Consider the following 18,400-nt stretch of genomic DNA (forward strand, 5'->3'; position numbering starts at 1 on the left):
AGACTGATTATTACTTTTTTCCTTTGGCAGCATTCAATGTGTCTTTACGCATTATGAAAGCTACCGGCTAGGGATGAAACTTCCAGATCACTACTAGATTGATTTCATCATGTTCCATGACTCAAGTACATGGTAGCTTCAGCAACAGGATCTTATCATCAAACTTTTGGAGGCTAGCCAAGAACAATGGAATAAGCTGTATTGTTTGGGGGTCTATGGAACTTCATTGGCTAACAATTCTCAAAGAGATAACACCTTCCTGGTACTGGGCTCCTTGCTAGCTTCTAGTATGTAGTAGGGGCATTATTGTCTCATTATAGGTTGACTACATTTTAACTCTTTTTGCATACTTGTATGTGTGCATTTTAGGAAGACTCTGCAAAGGTAGGTTTCCATGTGACTTTTCCAACAGTTCTTTAGTGCTATTTCTCCTCCATCATGCACTCCACTGTATTGTCTCTTTTTCCATTTCTGTTTCATTAATTTCAGCCTTGATTTTGAGTATCTCTTCATATTTACTTTCAGGTACATCATTAAGTTATTAATTTGAGTTCTTTTTTTTGATGTAGACACTTAGTGCTATAAATGTTCCACTTAGAGCTGCCTACATTGTGTCCCATAGATTTTGGTATGTTGTGTTTTCATTTTCATTTAATTCGAGAAAAATTTAAGATTTACTTCTTTATATTTTGCTTCGCACAACCATTGCCCAGCAGTGTGCTGCTTATTTTACTTCAGTTTGTGTGCTTTCTGTTGCTATTGCTATCCAGCTTCAACTCATGTTGACAAGACAGAGTCTAGGATATTATTGCAATTTCCTTATGTTTATAGAAACTTGTTCTGTGTTCTAACCAGTGGTCCATTTTGGAGAAAGTTTCATGGAATACTGAGAAGAATGTGTATTCTTTAGTCTTTGAGTGAAATTTTCTACAGTTTCCTGTTAGGTTCATTTGATTTATAATATCATTTAACTTCAGTTTTTCCTGTTTGATTTACTTTTATCTTTTGTTTTGTTTTGTTTTGTTGATTTTAAGACACGGTCTCTCTGTGTAGCCCTGATTATCCTGGAACTCACTGTGTAGACCAGGTTGGCCTCAAACACACCAAGATTCACCTGCCTCTGTCTCTGGAGTACTGGGATTAAAGGTATAGGCTGCCACATCCAGCTTCTGTTGGATTGTCTTGCAGATGACATGACTGTTTGAGAGATTGGGGAATTGATATTAACTGTTGGTTTTGGTCAAAGTCTATTCTGTTACGTATTAGAATAGTTATGTTTGCTTATTGCTTACTTCCTTTTTTTGTAATATCCTTTTCCATCCTTTTCCATGAAGATAGTATCTATCCTTGATAGTGGGATATATTTCTTGGAGTTAGTGCAAAAATGGATCCTACTTCTGCTTTGTTTTTTCTTTTCCTTTTTTTTTTTTTTTTTTTTGGAACAGGGTTTCTCTGTGTAGCCTTGGCTGTCTGGAACTTGCTCTGTAGATCAGGCTGTCCTTGATCTCACAGAGATCTATCTGCTGTTGCCTTCCAAGTGCTGGGATTAAAGGAGTGTGCTTCCACCACCCAGCTGGACATTGTTTCTAACCTAATTTGTTTGTTTCTTTTTATTGGATAATTGAAACCATTAATACTCACCGCTTTTGGAAAATGTGTGTTTTTTCTATTAATTTATCGTGTTTTCTCACTTTTGAGTACCTTTCCTAATATTTTTTTCTTTATTTTCTGTAACTGTTTGGGTATGTTTATTCTTCTCTCTGGATTCAAATGGCTCTCCTAGTATCATCTGAAGAAATGTCTTAGTAGTCAGTAATTTCTTATATCTGCTTTTATTTTTATTTTGAAAAAGTTTTTATTTCTCATCCCATTTTAACAGATAATTTCGCTGGGTAAATAATTGGGGTTGCTTCTTGGGATCTTTCAGGACTTGGAAAATATATTCCAAGCCCTTCTGGATTTAAACGTTTCTCTAGAATACTCTTCCAATAGTCCTGGCTTTGTAATTGACTTGAGCTTTCTCTCTGGAAACTATTCATTTTATTAACTTTGTGTTTTTAACGTTTCAACTATAATGTATTGTAGAGAACTTATTTTATGGTCATGTCTCTGAGGTTTTCTGTAAGCCTCTTGTAGCTAGATAGGCAATATTTTTTTTCTGATTTGGAAAATAGTCTTCCCTGATTTTACTAAAGATATGCTTTAAGTCTTTGCTATGTATTCTTCTATGGCCATAATTTGAAGATTTGGTGTTTTAATGGTGCCCCCCAAATCCTCCCATGTTGTATTCATATATTTCTAAACTTCTCTATGAGTTTTTAATGATCTAAATCCTTCCATTCCTGACTCTGTTTTTGACTTTCATTATTTGGTGAAGCTTTCCATTTGGGATTTTTAACTGGATTATTAGCTTTTCATTTCTAGAGCATTTCAGTTTCTATTTTCTTAAAAAGTTCAAATTCTCTTTTCATGTCTTGAATTAACTTCCTTTTTTTCTTTCACCTATTTGTATTTTGTCTCATTCTAGTTGTTCGATCATAATTATAATCCATTCTTTTGAATTCTTTGTCTGAGAATTCTTGCAGATTATTTTCAATAAGGGAGACATGTTATTTTGGTTTTCTGTGGTTTTTATTTCTACATGGGGATTTGTGCATCTGGAACTACTTTGTTGATTGAGGGTTTTGTTTTTGTTATTTGGATTAACTTTCTTCTTTCCGCATGGGTTTTTAAAATGTCCAATAAGGGAATAATTTATAGAAATGTTGAGATGTTGATTTCCTCTGTTTGTCTAGAGTTTTGGGGCTAAAGCCTCTATCTCAAGTCTTCTGTTTGTTAGTTTGTTGCTTTTGGTGGCTTGATTAACAATTTCTTCCAGCACTGTGGGTCTCAGAGCTGGATAGAGCAACTGGAGGCTCCCATGCAAACAACTAGCAGACTCTGGTTAGTCTTGAATGGAGTCAATAGCCTGGGTCTCCCTATCTTTTGAACTGTCTGGAGAGTCCCCTATGAGGAGCAGGTTGAAAACTAGTGCGTTCCAAAGGGAAGGTGATGGATCAGAAGAAAGTTTTGTACTTGGAAAGTAGCCAACAAGAAACCAGAATGAGGAGGTCCTGCCACATGGGCAGGATGAAGCATTCGTGGTATGGAGAAGTCTGTGATCTGACAAGCTCCAAAGGTAGGCTGGAGGATCTCTGACTAGCATCCATAAGTGAAGAGAATTGATGAATAGAAACGCTGTTTCAATCAAGGAAAATCAGATGAAAATATGTTCACTTTAAATAAGTGCAGTTTGAAATAAAAGTTTCCCATGATGTGGCAATGTCTGAGAGAACAGCAGTATATTCATGGTGGAGAAAGTCATGGAAATATCGGAGGGTGAAGAGGTGAGGAGAAAGGATAGTACTCTGATTAGAGAATCCAGAGACAGTGGTAGCTAGTTAATAAATATAACATAAACAAGATTTAGCCAATTGTAAGTGAGAAAAACTCATTCTCAATCCAAGTTCCACCAAATTCATGCCAAGCAGTGTGGCTCCAAGTGACAGCTCCCACTCAGGGAGGAGCACCCTTGTCCTGAAGAACTCTCTCCTCTCACTCTAGGGCCACTTAGTTATGTCATTTTTCTGTGTTCCTGCCATGCTGCTGTTACCACATCTGGATGCCCTACAGTTTGCCTTCATCTCATCCACTGAATTGTGTTATACTTTCTGACAGTGTTAGTGCCCAGTACAATGTCCAACGCAAATAGAATACATCCATTAGCAATGGTCTAATTAGTAAGTATTAATGAATGAGTCTTGCTGCCAGTACTGGTGGTATTTTATCATGTCTGGTCTTATTTTCTAACTATTTTTATACTGTGGATTAGCTTGATTAGCTGCTAGACACAAAGTTGGGAAATGCCCTTATTGTCATCTTTTATAGACGTTCATGTGAGAGCAGTTAGACTGTCTCACCAAGTTTGGCTTAGTTTCATCTTGTAACTTCCAAACTTACTTGAGAGTGGGACATGTTCTTCCAGTAAACAATTGTTTCCAAGAAACTAATATTCTGCAAGGGACTGACTAGGAATGGGTTCTTTGGCTGAGGGAATGTGTTTAACAGGAAGTGAGTATACACATCATTTTTGACAGAGCCCAAGTGTCAGCCTGACCTATTACCTATGAAAGCTAGTTCATATCACTGTTATTAAGGGAATCTGACACGACGGGAAATGGTAGCTTGTTACATCTGTCCCCAGAATGCTCAGGAGCTGGTGCCTTCTCCTCTGGCTCCTTTTGATCCCTGTTTAATCTGTGTCTATGGCTGTGGAACTCTTATGATAGCCAGTAACTCTGAGAGTTCACCTCCCCCTAGAAAGGCAAAAATCCTTGTTCAAAGAAGGTCTCTTTTCTAGATACTAAAGGAGATGCTTTTTTTTTTAAAGTAATGTCTCAGACAGGAACAGGATTTCTATACACAACCCTAAACCAGTAAGTCTTACAAACAATGGTAAAGCAGCATAAGGTCTTTGGAAATTTTCATGGACTTTGCTATTAACATATTACAAAATACATTTGCACCATATTAAGACAGTATAGATGGGGCTAGGGAGGTGTGCAACTGTGAGGACCTCAGTTGAAATCTCCAGAACCCATGTCAAACCTTGGACATGGGTGTGTGTGTGCCTAGAGCCTTTTCTCAGGGGTAGAATGGAGAGCAGAGATAGGCAGATCCCAGAAGCTTATTGGCTGGTCATCCTAGCCAAATAAATAATCTTCAGGTTCAGTGATAGATTGGGTCTCAAAAAATAAAGGTGAAGTGTGATCAGGAAAGATAACCAAAGTCTATCTTACTTCTGGATGCACATACATGGGTACACACACGCATGTAGACATAAGTACACAAACCTACACTAATAAGTATGTATACTATACACATATGATAGAACATACAACAAAATACAAAAACCAACAATAATGGAAGTTAAATTCTTCCAGGGCTCTCTTAGTATCTATTTCCAGTAAAAAATTTTTTAAAATAGTTTGGTTTATGCTTCACAATTTTATACATTTGATTTATATGAAGAGGGATATTATATGGCATGTATAAAACTATAATGTATGTAGACATAAAGATTTAATGTTTGCAATGCACACAAATGCAATCTTGTTTTGTTAACAAACTGTGCTGCTCATCCTATGCATATAATTTGGAATCTTCCCCAGTCTTCCACACAGAATGTCATGCCCATCTACTTATTGTGTTGCTCATTTTTATCAACTCCATAGTGTCCTGACGTGTCAGTTTTTAGATAATTAGGATTTGATAGTAGCCTACTGACAGATTCACCTTTGGATCATTTGTAAGGAATCGACCACTCTCCATGAAAACCCTCTTCCCTCTTCTTTTGGTGAGTGTCACATCTGTTAAAGGAAAAACACTTAGGAATAAATGCTTTTTAGTCGACATGGATGGTTTACTTAACCCAGTTCTGCAAGCTTTCCCTGTACAGCAACTGGTCATTCACACTGATCTTCAATGGCTAATGGTCTGAAGAACCCTTCTCTTTCTTTGTTAGCTCTTTATATTTCCCTTCTGTTCATTCGTATATTTTGCCTGATTTTCTGTTTAGTTCATTTTGTTATGGATATGCATCTAGGAGTGTAGTTTGTGAATTTTAATGTTCTGAATTTTATGGAGATTATAGTAGATTGTAACAAGTCTTTCATTGTCTTCAAAATTCATTTTTTCCTCTGAAAATTTGTATATGTTTATGTACACATGGTGTTTCACGTGTGTCACACTAAGAAAGATCTTTTCCAACAGATCTATAAAACGGTTAATATATTGTATTTTGATACTCTGTAAACTTTACCAATTCTTATAAATAAATATTTAGTCTCTATAGAACACATTCCTTTATGCATGGCAAGATGTAGGAATTTTCAAGTTGAGAAGGACAACACAGAAATTATGACTGCAATGGAAACACAATTCATTATATTTTATCCTTTTCAGTCTGCAAAAATTATAATAGTAGAATTGTTTACCGTGCATTAGTTCTATCCTCTTTATTCTCCCAGGAGGCATCTCATGGCAAAGCACATCATATTTATGTAGCACCTTAAACTGCCAAATCTTTTAGCACCTGCATTTTCCTTTCCTACATCATGGCAACCCTTTATGTTGATAGTAGGCAATGATACCTGTTTTAAATGACCAGTCTAAGTCTCTAAGACAATTAATGGCTGTACTCATTCAATACACAAGATCTCTTTGCTTTTCAGCTTCCAAGTATTCTTTCTACTCATAAGCTTCCCATGAAGCATTATTTTGCGTATTGAAATATCCCAAGACAGAATACTTTGCCTATAAAATAAGTGAAGAAGTAAAAAAAAAATTAGTGAAGCAATTTAGATTTGTTAAAGACTGGTCAAAAACACTTTCTCCTCATGCTGGCCTAACACACATGGTCGTGACTGAGTTGCAAACCTGCTGGAAATGGGTCTGGGGTGGGTGTCGGGAGCAAGCTTAACTGGAGAGGTGCAAATTGTGCCCGTGTAATTCCTAATACAAGACAGTGGAAAATTGCTAGCCCAATTGAGAGTTGTTAGCACAATAGAAAGGACGCTGGAGGAAAACCTGATGTGGCTCTCCCACATCTTTTTTGTCCCCACTGCCATTTTCTGAGGGGATAAAATGAGATGACATTGGGAAGAAAACTATCACACCAGAGCTACATGATTGCTGCTTTGAATGCGGGGCAGGAGCGCCAGTGCGGCCAGATTGATCCATTTCCAAGCAATGGTCATTACATTGCGTTTTACTCGGGAAAAATGCAGCGCTTTTCTGTTTCCTGAGGTGTCTGTCGTGATGGATGGCGGGCTGCCCTACCTCAGTAAATTATTTCATGTTTAACAACCCTGTGTCGTGGAATTAACTGAGTTGCACATTTCGGTGGTATCCAAAAGCTTTCTGGGGACCGTGAAAAGAATGCAGATTAGGGAGAGGGGGTTTGAATCTGAAGACATGGTTTATCTTGGTCAAATGGCTGTGTTTTAGATCTGATTAGATACAACATCTAATTTTTATGCCATTTTTTAAAATGTTTGATGATATTCAAAGAGAAGACGCCCCGTCTTAGAAGAGTTGGCTTAAAACTTTTCTTGTTTCTCTCATTTATCATCCCAACATTTTAAAGCCATTATGCTTTGAAAATGAGTCTTGGTGGAGAATTGTTAACACTTTTTAAGTCTACGTATGAGATCAGACAAGCTTACAAAGGGTTAATTCCACAGCCCCCAAATGTACGAGCAATGAAATAACAAACACTGGCTTTGTGAAGGTAGGTTCTGGCCAGCACAGATGAGACACTCACACGGGCATCCATTACAGTGAGTAACACCGCCCCAAATCATATAATTTTAAATTTTTTTCAGTGATGAAAACATAACTTCTTTTTCTCAAGCCTCACACAAACACGTGGTTAACTTAAGAACAAATGTGCCTGGACCTTCTGTCACAGTCACTTGGATTTCGACCCATAGTAACACAAAACAGCTCATGGTAAAACACTTATTGGATGATTAAATGATTGAAATGAAGGCGCATACCAGAAATAAAATAACCATGTTGTCCAATAAAATTGTCTGTCATAAAATGTCCTATCACATTTTTGTCGACTTAAAGGAAAGCTCAAGGTTAAGGTTCTTTGTCCTGTTTCCGCTCAGTCTCTGCATTTTTTTTTATTGCTTCTTACTTTAAAAATTAAGTTAGGCTTATTGCTGTGTACACATGGGGCTCAGAGGACAGCTGTGGGAATCAGTTCTCTACTTCCACCGTGTGGGTCCCAGGGGTTGACGCCAGGCTGTTGTGCTCATTGGAAAGACCCTTTCCCACCAACTCTCCTCACCAGCCCTGCTCTTTATCTTTGAGTTATTGTGATAAAACTATGTGTTCATCCACTCTCATCCCCCACTCTTCATAAAGAAAGTAGGAACAAAGAAAACAGCAGATTCTGTTACAATTCCATGCCGCACATGAGTTACAGTAACCTCCTTGGCCTAGGGGCTGTGAATGAGAGCAGAGTGTCAAACCTTAAAAACTTCTCCAGATTCCTAAATTTGAAAAGCTTAAGCATGCAATTTCAATATTGTAATGTCATTTATTATGTATATTTAATCATAAATCTAGGATAATAGATAGTAATTATCTACTCCTCATTAAACTGATTAAAAAACTTTATATAAATCATTAGTATTTTAAATAGAATCAGCAAATTTAAACCAAAAACCAGAATTTAAATGGATTTTCTATATATCCAAATTATATTTTATAATATATTTATCCCAATCTCTCCTATTAATTATTACTCTTAAGTGGTACTGTAAAGTTATTAAGTAAAATTTAAGGACATCTCCTGTTAAAATCTTTTAGAATTTGTGTTTAAAGACAAAATGTCTGGGGATCTTAGCATAGTTGTCTCATAATCAGACAAGGTGTCAGACCATTGAAGCACAAGGCATATTTTAACTCAGGAAGTAAACTGTACATTAAAATAGGCCTATTATTTAGATCTAACTTTTTGTTGGGCACTTTAATGCATGTTCCTCATTGTGTTTTGGATTAGCAAAAAAAAAAAATCAGGAGTCTTAAAAGGAGAAAAAGGGGCTTTTGGATAAAAAGAAAAGATGTTCAACTTTAAAACAAAGATAATCCTTCAATTGGCTAGTGGCCATCTTCCTAACCCCCAGCAAGCAATCCCCATTTCAGGACGCTTAGCTGTAGGACATCTGGTCACCATTTCCATGCTATCTCAGATGGAAAGAGATGTCACCCTGTCCTTTGCTGTGTTGGAAGCAATCTTCTCTCTGTAAGTCACTTACTTCCTAAAACATTTAACTGGTAAAAACTTCAAAGTCAAAAGCAACTACCTTATTGAGCTTACATCCTCAACAGCAAGGCCGTGAGGCAATTTTGGCAATTGCCTTATTGTTTGCTTGATAATTTGTTTGATTTTTAGGAGAACAAAGAGCTTCTAGAAAGAAAGAGGAGGCTGTCTTGGCTAAAATATCATTTTTATAAAAAAATGTTTCCTTTTTGGAAACATAAGGAAAGTGTAAAGAGATAAGTTTGGGGTTTTGTTTGTTTGTTTTAATCACCCAACTTCATGTTTACCCAAGAGACTGCTGTCAACAGGCTAGTGCACTATCTCTCCATTGTTCTCAGCATGTGTGTTTGCAGTTATTACTGTGAGGTAGACACGGGTCACAAACATTCTCCAGCACCAGTGTAATGGTATCTGAGTACCATTAATATTATAGACCTCATGGCATTTTCTGTGTATTCCCCAATTTACATATCCATTCTCCATCATTAGTCATTTAGCTTGGACCAGCTTGTCATTAAACACTGTTTCAGAGCTGAACTTCTCTGTAATTTAGTTCCTTGGTTACATTAGTTGCTTAGTTTGTAACATCTCCTTGACTGCTCTATAAAATGTAATACACTGAAGATGATTCCTAACTAGGATATCATTATTGGCAAGGCATTTGTAACTCAGGAGGAATAGGGAAATTATATTTGAGGATCAGTTACTATTCATTTACCCATGTCTGTGTTTCAGAAAACGGGAGCTAGGAATTACCCAAGGCCTGTGTTGCCCACTAGAAACACAGTCCACAAAAGCAGTCATATGTGTAATTATTGGTCAAGTCATCTAGTAGCCACATTAAAAAAAATACGAAATAAAGGAAACCAATATTAATAAATACACTTGATCTAAAGAACCTAAAGTATTACTATTTCAAGTTTAAAATCAGTAAAAAAAAAAAACAAAAAACAAATGAGATGTTTTATATATGCTTTGTACTGTTAGAAATCGTGTGTGTGTGTGTGTGTGTGTGTGTGTGTGTGTGTGTGTGTGTGTGATATCTGGGGCCTGGAGAGACTGATCAGTCAGTACGAAGCATACTGTGCAACCGTCAAAACCAGAATTCTAATGCCTAGGACCCACATAAATTGCCAGAATTGATGATGCACACTTGTAATCCTAGCTCTCTGAAGGCCAAATCAGGTGGATCCCTGGAGCTCACTTACCAGCCAGTTACCTGAATTGGTGAGGTCCAGTATAGTGGAAGATTCTGCCTCAATACTTAAGGCAAAAAGTAAATGAGTAAGAAACCCAACATTGATATCTGTCCTCCACATGCACGCACGCACGCGCACACACACACACACACACGCACGCACGCACGCACACACAATGTTGTTGGAAGGCCACTTGTTTTTTTCCCCAGCTGCCCATAACTGAAATAATCACACAGAAACTGTATTATTTAAACTACTGCTTGGCCAATGACTCTAGTGTATTTCTAGCAAGTGCCTACATATTAAATTAACCATTTCTATTATTTTATATTTTACCATGACACTCGTGGCCTACCAAAAGGGTTCTGGCTGGCAGCTTGCATCTTTCTCCTCTGGCAGCTCCCTGGCGTCTCACTGACTCCACCTTCTTTCTCCCAGCATTCAGAACAGTTTTCCCTGCCTAGCCTTACTCTAACCTATCACAGGCCAAGGCATATTTCTTTATTAACCATGGTAGTCACAGCATACAGAGGGAAAATACCACATCAACAGAGGAATACACATGTCCACATACACACATAAAACATGCTTATACAAATACACCATGCACATATAGCACACATAAAAGAGTAAAAATGGAATGAAGAGATGGCTCAGTGGTTAAGAGTACTGACTGCTCTTCTAAAGGACCACAGTTCAATTCCCAATACCCACATGGCAACTAACAACTGTTTTTAACTCAAGTTCTAGGGAATCCAATGTTGTTTTCTAACTTCCATGGGCTCCGGACACATGTAGTATATAGACATACATGTAGACAAAGCACTCACACACATAAAATATAGTTAATAAAAACATCTAAAAAATTAAAAATATCTATATTTACTATAGCTGTACTCAAATACTCAGTACTACATGGTCTGGCTGCTGTCCCAGTAGATGACCCAGATGCAAAGAACTTGGGAGGATGGAGTAAAGACAGTGTATCCCACTGGAGTCTGGACTATTCCTACTACTAGCAAACCACAGACAAACTACTTAATATCTCTGTGCTTTAGTTTGTCTATAAGTAAAATGGCAATAAAACTGTGCAGAACTGAGGTAGGGAATCTGTGGGATAACTTTAGGAGTGATATTCAACAAATATATACGAGAGTCTTTTAAAAGCACAGATATCAATACAACTCTAACTTAAGTGATTAATTTTAATATTCCAAGCCCTTCTTTTGTGATCTTGTTACTATTTCATTATGTATACATTATTTAGAAAAGCATCATTACAGCTCATATTCATTATTTTTTCTGCTTTTGTGATAAAATCCCACAACCAAAGAATCTTGTAGAATAATGAGTTTACTTAGACTTTCAGTTCCAGGAGTCTAAGGGTCCGTCGTGGTGGGGAGGCCTGCGACAGGAACAGGAGGATAAGAGCTCCTACTCTTTGCCTCAAGCAAGAAGCTGAGAGAGAAAATTGGAAGTGGTGAGAGTTTTTTAACATTCAAAGTACCCCTTAAACCTTCCCAAATAGCACCAGCAACTGGAGACCCACTGTTCAGATGTCCAAGACTATGAGGGACATTTCTCATAAAACCACATGCTCTCATACTCCAGAGAGAAAATTGGAAGTCGTGAGAGTTTTTTAACATTCAAAGTACCCCTTAAACCTTCCCAAATAGCACCAGCAACTGGAGACCCACTGTTCAGATGTCCAAGACTATGAGGGACATTTCTCATAAAACCACATGCTCTCATACTCCAGAGGAAAGGACTAGTATTCCACTCATTGCCCAGGTTACCATGCATCATGGATGTATGTGCCTCCTGATTCTTTTTTGTGTGTTGGGGACTGTCCTTTGTGAGTCACATACATCCTGCCCAGCAGCAATTAGCATTATTTCCCCATGACAGTCTGGATAGTATATTCTGAAATCAAGATACAGAATACAGAAATCAGGATACAGAAGGAGCCATGGGTTCTTGGCTTGCCTTAGTCTCTGTCAGATGACTGTATACTTAGTGGAGAATTTGGCCTATTCTACGTCTCCCCGATTTCTAATATCCTACTGTAAGTCTGAAGTAGACGTAGAGACAGCTTGAAAGCACTTGACATATTTTCCAGATTTTCACTCTCCCAGGTGTGTGTGCCTCAGTGCTTCTGCCCTGTGCAAGGATAGATGTGCCCTGACACAACCCATGTAGGAGACACAAATGGAGAAATCTCCTTCAGCTGAACCTAGACAAAAGTTGGATTCCTTCCAGCAGAAGGACCCTTGAAGATGGAGACTGCTTGTTCATTTCCCTGCGCCCAGATCTGAAATAATTACATATAAACTGCATTAATTAAAACACTGTTTGGTGTATTAGCTCAGTCTTCTTATTAACTAACTCTTACATCTTAAATTAACCCATTCCTATTATTTTATATTTTACCACAAGGCTCGTGATTTACCGGTAAGGTTCTGGGTGGGTGTCTTTCTCCTTCAGCAGCTACATGACGTCTCCCTGACTCCACCTACTCTCTTTCTATATCTCTGTTGGCTTTATACTGCCCTGTCATAGGCCCAACGCAGATTCTTTATTAACCAATGATAAGAAAATATGTTCACACCATACAAAGGGGAATCCCACATCAGACTCTGACTACAGCCACAAATCTTTTCCACTTAGAGAAGTGATCAAGATTGATAGGAAATATTATGTTGAAACCCAATACTGCTATGGAACACTGCAGGTAAAAATCATAGCAGGATGCTTTGTATGAATTATTTTAAGTGACTTCTCTGTGTTAATATTAAAAATGGAAACTTTCCAAATAGCCTAGCCTAGCAACACAGTCTACTGTGCAGTATAAGCTGGATCCCTTAAGGACCACATGATGGACTGGGAGATATGGCTCACTGCCACTTTCCAGGAAAGTGGCACACAAAAAAAGGAAAAGACAAAAATCCAGTGTGGTTTCTATTAAATACATATCCCTTCTATACATCCACACATTTGGAAATTCCTTAAGCCAAGGAGTTGCAAGTTGGGGGACAGCTACATTTAAGAAGCTATAACAAGCTACATCTGACCTTTGTTACATCCCAGGACAGCGGTGATCTCTTTACTTTCTTGCACTTAGTTCAGAAACCATCAACAAACTAACCTGTAGTCACATCTGTCCTTTTCTGGTACTCAAACATGTATCCTCTTCTGGTGAAATCTCCTCTAATCCCTACGTCCTCTCTCTGCCTTGCTCCAGCTCTCTTCTGATTAGCTCCTCTATTCTCTCCTCAAAGCCATCACTCTTCACTGGCTTTTCTACCTCTTCTCAAGATATTCACTTCTTCCTTGGCTGTGTGACCCTCCTTCTACTTTCTAGTCTCTCTCTTTGTTATCTTAGCTCCAATATTTGGAAGAACTGCTGTTACCTGTGACATCCCTTTTTTGGCTTTACCTATTTTTCCAGCATCAGAGATCTGGACCACGCATCTTATGCCATCCACTGCTGTCACCATGGTCCAAATGTGTTTCCTGGAACTAAAGGCATAAACACTGTCCCTCTCTTTTTACATGATTCCTCTTTAGTGTTTGATGCTTATCTATTCTTTTCTTCCCCTTATCAAATCAACACTCCTAAGGTGCTTCACTGATTTTTATGTATTTAAATCCCTCTCCTACCTCTTCAGTTCAGAAGGTCCTCATGTGGTGTGTCTGAGGCCCTGCTTTTATCTGTGTTCTTTCCCACAGTATTTAAATGACACCCCAGGTGTGACTTCAGATCTGTCTTCTGACTTCAACCCAAACTTGCTGTTTCGTACTCACTAGACACTTTTCATTCTGATGCACAAACATAGACAACTTCCAATTAAGCATACTCCAAATTTAGTGCAACGGTATAGGGTGAACATACATTTTCCTAGCTAAACTGTGTCATTTTTCATATGAAACAAATGATTTTCATTGCTTATAGCTAAGCTACTGTTACAGACATAAGCAAAAGCTTTCCCAAGGATGTTAGTGGCTTCTTTTTTAGGCACAGACAGTGAAGTTCTGTTAGACTGTGACATTTTTAGAGGCCCATGAAATTATTTTCTGGTCAGCTAGCAAGTCCAAGGTGTGGTCTGTAGCCAAGTGCTCTCTTGTCTATCTTTCAGTGTTCTCTTTTTTTGAGCCTATTTGCCTCTCCCTCCATCAGAATTTCCAGTATCCCTTTACTGCAAGTCACAAACAAAACCACCCTGGCCTATAGACCCTTCACCAGGCAAGGCTTGGTCCTAACTTCCATTGAGCTTGTTCATGGCAGGCAAAGGAAGACCTTCCTTCCCGGTGCAGAATTGGAGAATGGTGTTAAAGAGACTGAGAGTGGCTCATCTGCCAAAACCGCTGGATATTTGTCTTTACATGCCAAACATCTGATTTTAAGAAAAACCTTAGCTGTAAAGATAGGTAGTTGCACCTTTAATGTTATAGATAATGACATTAGGAATGTTGTACAGAATATAGTCACTGCCTGTGTAAGCAGCTACTCCACAGCTGCATAGAGCTGGTAAATTGTCACATGCTCCATAGATTGGACCAATACGGTCACACTTGGGAGGAATACAGGAGAGCATTTTCCTTCCCAAAACATGCTCCTTTGATCATCTCTGTTGTGTAGATATCTGACTGGAAATAATGCTGATATCCTGCTTTCAATATTCTCTTTCATTCATACATGAGCACAGAACCAAATATAAAAGTTTAAAAGGAAAGACACATATACAAACATACACTCAACAGCGCACATTAGCAAGCAATCACACAGTTTCAAACTCTAGACTGTCCCAGCTTTCCAAATACCACACAACCATAATAATTAAAGCGTAGGAAATAAATCAAAGTTCTTAGTCTTGAGGACATTGGGGCCTCGCAGAATGAAAGCTAAAGGCATAGTTAGAACATACTGATTTCATACTAAAAGAAATAGAGCACGTTCAGAAAAAAGTAATGATACAAGGCCTCATGCGTATGCCCAATCTCATTACTTTTGCCATCCTTCAGATAGCATGCTGGTAGACAAACGTGTGCACAGAGAGGGAAATATACTTATCTGAATGGTCGTGATAGATCAAGCTCATCCCCAGACACTGGATTCTCCTCTCTCCTGCTCTACACTCCAAATTCAAATGATCCATGCACTGTCACCAAAATGTCCCCAGAACTCCTTAAGTCCTGCTTTTCCTCAGAACTCAGAACAGGGATAAAATATTTGTTTCATCTGACATACGAAAAAAGACCAAGCTGAGTTCAGAGGAAGAGGGTTGGATCTAACTTGTGGTATCTGCCACGGGAAGTTAGAGAATAGTGGAAGCTCAGTCATGGTTCACCAGCAATCTCAGTGGCCTCTACTTTATGGGCTGTGGGTCACCACTGTTCTACTCTTGTTTTCTGGCCATGCTTTTCCAAAATGCTTGCACAATTTGTGTCTCTTAGATTCCATTAATTCCAATTCAAGCTGGTGTTCACTGCAGTTACCAATCCATTTCAAAAGGAGAGTCCAGTTAGATCAAGTCTCCAAGGATTTCTATTTCTCTAGTAGATGAGACTAATAGCTCCAAATCAGCCATAAAGCCATCCTAGAAGGTAGACCTTCACCACACAGAACACCTTGTAATGATGGAGGAAAAACCCCTGAGGAGAGAAAAAAATATAGTAGAGACATTTCTAAAGACTAGACACATAGGTTCTCACACCTTCAAGCCCTAAAAGCTGTTAACGCATCCAGTTTCTCCTTTCTGTTAATAACATATGGACAGTGTCTGTCCTTTATCCCCTCATGTTATTACCAAAAAAGAATCCACCAGACAATGGCAGGAAGTCTCCAGGAACAAACGAGCCATTGATCTGAATCTTGCAGGGAAAATCACCTTAAACTACGCAGAAGAGACTTCTTAAAAATCAAAATAAAACCCAAGAACAAAAACTACTATCTTATGATTAACATCCTAGATCTCCCTAAGAAACTAGTATACTGCTTGTTTGTTTGTTTTTTTCTGTTGTTGGACACTCTAAATTTTGCCAAACACTGTGCTATCATGCATCTGTTTGATGAAACAGACAGAGGCAGCATCACCTTCAACAGACTGCCTTTTACCTTGATCAAAAGTTGGCAATGTACTTCCAGGAACTCTACATAGGCTTGTAGGTGCGGCCCAAGATTGATCTGAAGGGACCACTAGTTCATCCATAAGATTATGCTTAAATAGTCTGATATCACCAAACATAAGTTTTTCATCCTTTGAAGAATTTTAACATTTCCAAATTAGGAAGTATCTCAGAATTGATACTTTTTATATAACATAGTGTTTGAATCTATGAAGCTCCATTTTAAAATTAATCATTTCTCTGAATATAAAAGGCCTAACCTGTAACAACTTTTGTTACACATTTACATACATGACTTATGGTTGTCAAGTGCATCCCATATAGCTCCACTTGTCTCCACTATATATAATAACTTCACCACCGCCCCACTTTGACATGCCCCACTGTCCAACTTTTCTATATTCCTATAAGTAAGTATCAAGTTCACATCGTATAGTTTGATTATAAAACTCATCTTTCCACACACTGAGATAATGGGGATGTTCTATCGGGAACTCACCAAGGCCAGCTGGCCTGGGTCTGAAAAAGCATGGGTTAAAACCAGACTCTCTGAACATAGCAGACAATGAGGACTACGGAGAACTCAAGAACAATCGCAGTGGGTTTCTGATCCTACTGAACGTACTGGCTTTGTGGGAGCCTAGGCAGTTTGGATGCTCAACCTACTAGACCTGGATGGAGGTGGGGGTTCCTTGGACTTCCCACAGGGCAGGGAACCCTGATTGCTCTTCGGGCTGAGGAGGGGGGGGACTTAATTGGGGGAGGGGGAGGGAAATGGGAGGCTGTGGCGGGGAAGAGACAGAAATCTTTAATAAATAAATAAATTAAAAAAATAAAATAAAACTCATCTTTATTTTATACTTTATTTTACAAGTATCATAAGATTATAATGAGTTACAGCATTAAATAGTTAAATATACTTCTAAAACTATCCATATAACTACTCTCTTAAATGTAAAACATGTAACCCAGCAATTTCATAACTTGTCATTTGGTTGGGTGTAGACTTTGTGGTTATGGGAAGTGTGCCTTGAGCCTGCCCATGTGAAAAGCTCTATCATAGGGATGAACAGAATCATAGTAATTTATGTTTGGAGACAGCAAATCTGGAAAGCAGGTCTTGGGCTTCCTCAAAAATAGGGTCTCTGATAGGGTTGCTTGGCAGAGGGAGAGCCTGCCTTGTTTCCAGTAACCTGACTTCTATAGAAAAAGCCCTTCTGGACAGGAACACTATCTACTGCTACTGTCATTCTTCCCTTCGCCAGGTATTTTAACTTGAACGTTTCTTTTTGTACTCAAGTCGGATCAATCAAGTATAGGATATTTTTAGCTGACTTCATATATATATATATATATATATATATATATATATATATATATTAAAGAAATGCAATGTTTTCCTAAATTCTAAAGTCTTCTCTTAACATGAAGATTCTTCTTTGACAGGTCCAGGATGATCTGAGATCCTGTGTTTACTGCTAAGTATAGATAATACTTGGTGAGCTGAAGGGGTTCAAAGCAAACAGAGAATGTTGTTTGTAGGAATTATTATTAAGAATGGAAAATGAGGTGCTCTTCATCTACTGGAAAGTTCTCAGCACAAAGACAAAAAGACCAGCACGGGTACATGTATCTATACACAAGAATCCAACACAAGCTTTCTCCATGGAGTGCCATAGGACTGCCCAGATTCAGCCCTGGCCCCAATTGGCTGTGTGAAACATCACTTAGGGCTCACCACTTAAGTGCATTGTATTTCATTTCTCCCATCTTCCAAATGGGGATAATAGTACTTGCTCTACCTACTTCACAGGATTGTTGGAAGGGTCAAATGAGAAAATGTATGTGAAAGCTCTTTGAAAAATTAAAAGTGCTGTCCAATTGTAAAGGGATCAATAGTAGTAGAAGGAGGGGTGGATCAGGGCTGTTTGCTGGTAATGGAGAGCTAGCCAGAGGGGTAAGTAACTTCTGAGCAGAGGTCTGAAGGAGACTGCAAAGGCACGTTGCCTTTTATTCCAATACAGAAGTCACTACCACCAGGGGACACAGCACAAAGCCGGAAGGAATCAGCCTAGGTATGTAAGTATATATATCAAAAGCCAATCCAAACTTTCTTCATGGAGATCCTACCCAAGAGAATTCATGCAATATCCAGTCTCTAAAATGCATAGTCAAAGAAAGGGGCATGAATGAAAGTTGT

General features: G+C 38.4%; 1 protein-coding gene across 2 annotated transcripts in view; it reads left to right on the forward strand.

Moving 5' to 3' along the window:
- Nucleotides 1-18,400, forward strand: part of Pou6f2 (POU class 6 homeobox 2) — a 374,686-nt gene that overhangs the window by 79,824 nt on the left and 276,462 nt on the right. The window lies entirely within an intron of this gene.

Source organism: Microtus oregoni, unplaced genomic scaffold, assembly GCF_018167655.1.
Source record: "Microtus oregoni isolate MIOR12 unplaced genomic scaffold, Mior012 000035F_ref0000213, whole genome shotgun sequence".
NCBI lineage: Eukaryota > Metazoa > Chordata > Mammalia > Rodentia > Cricetidae > Microtus > Microtus oregoni.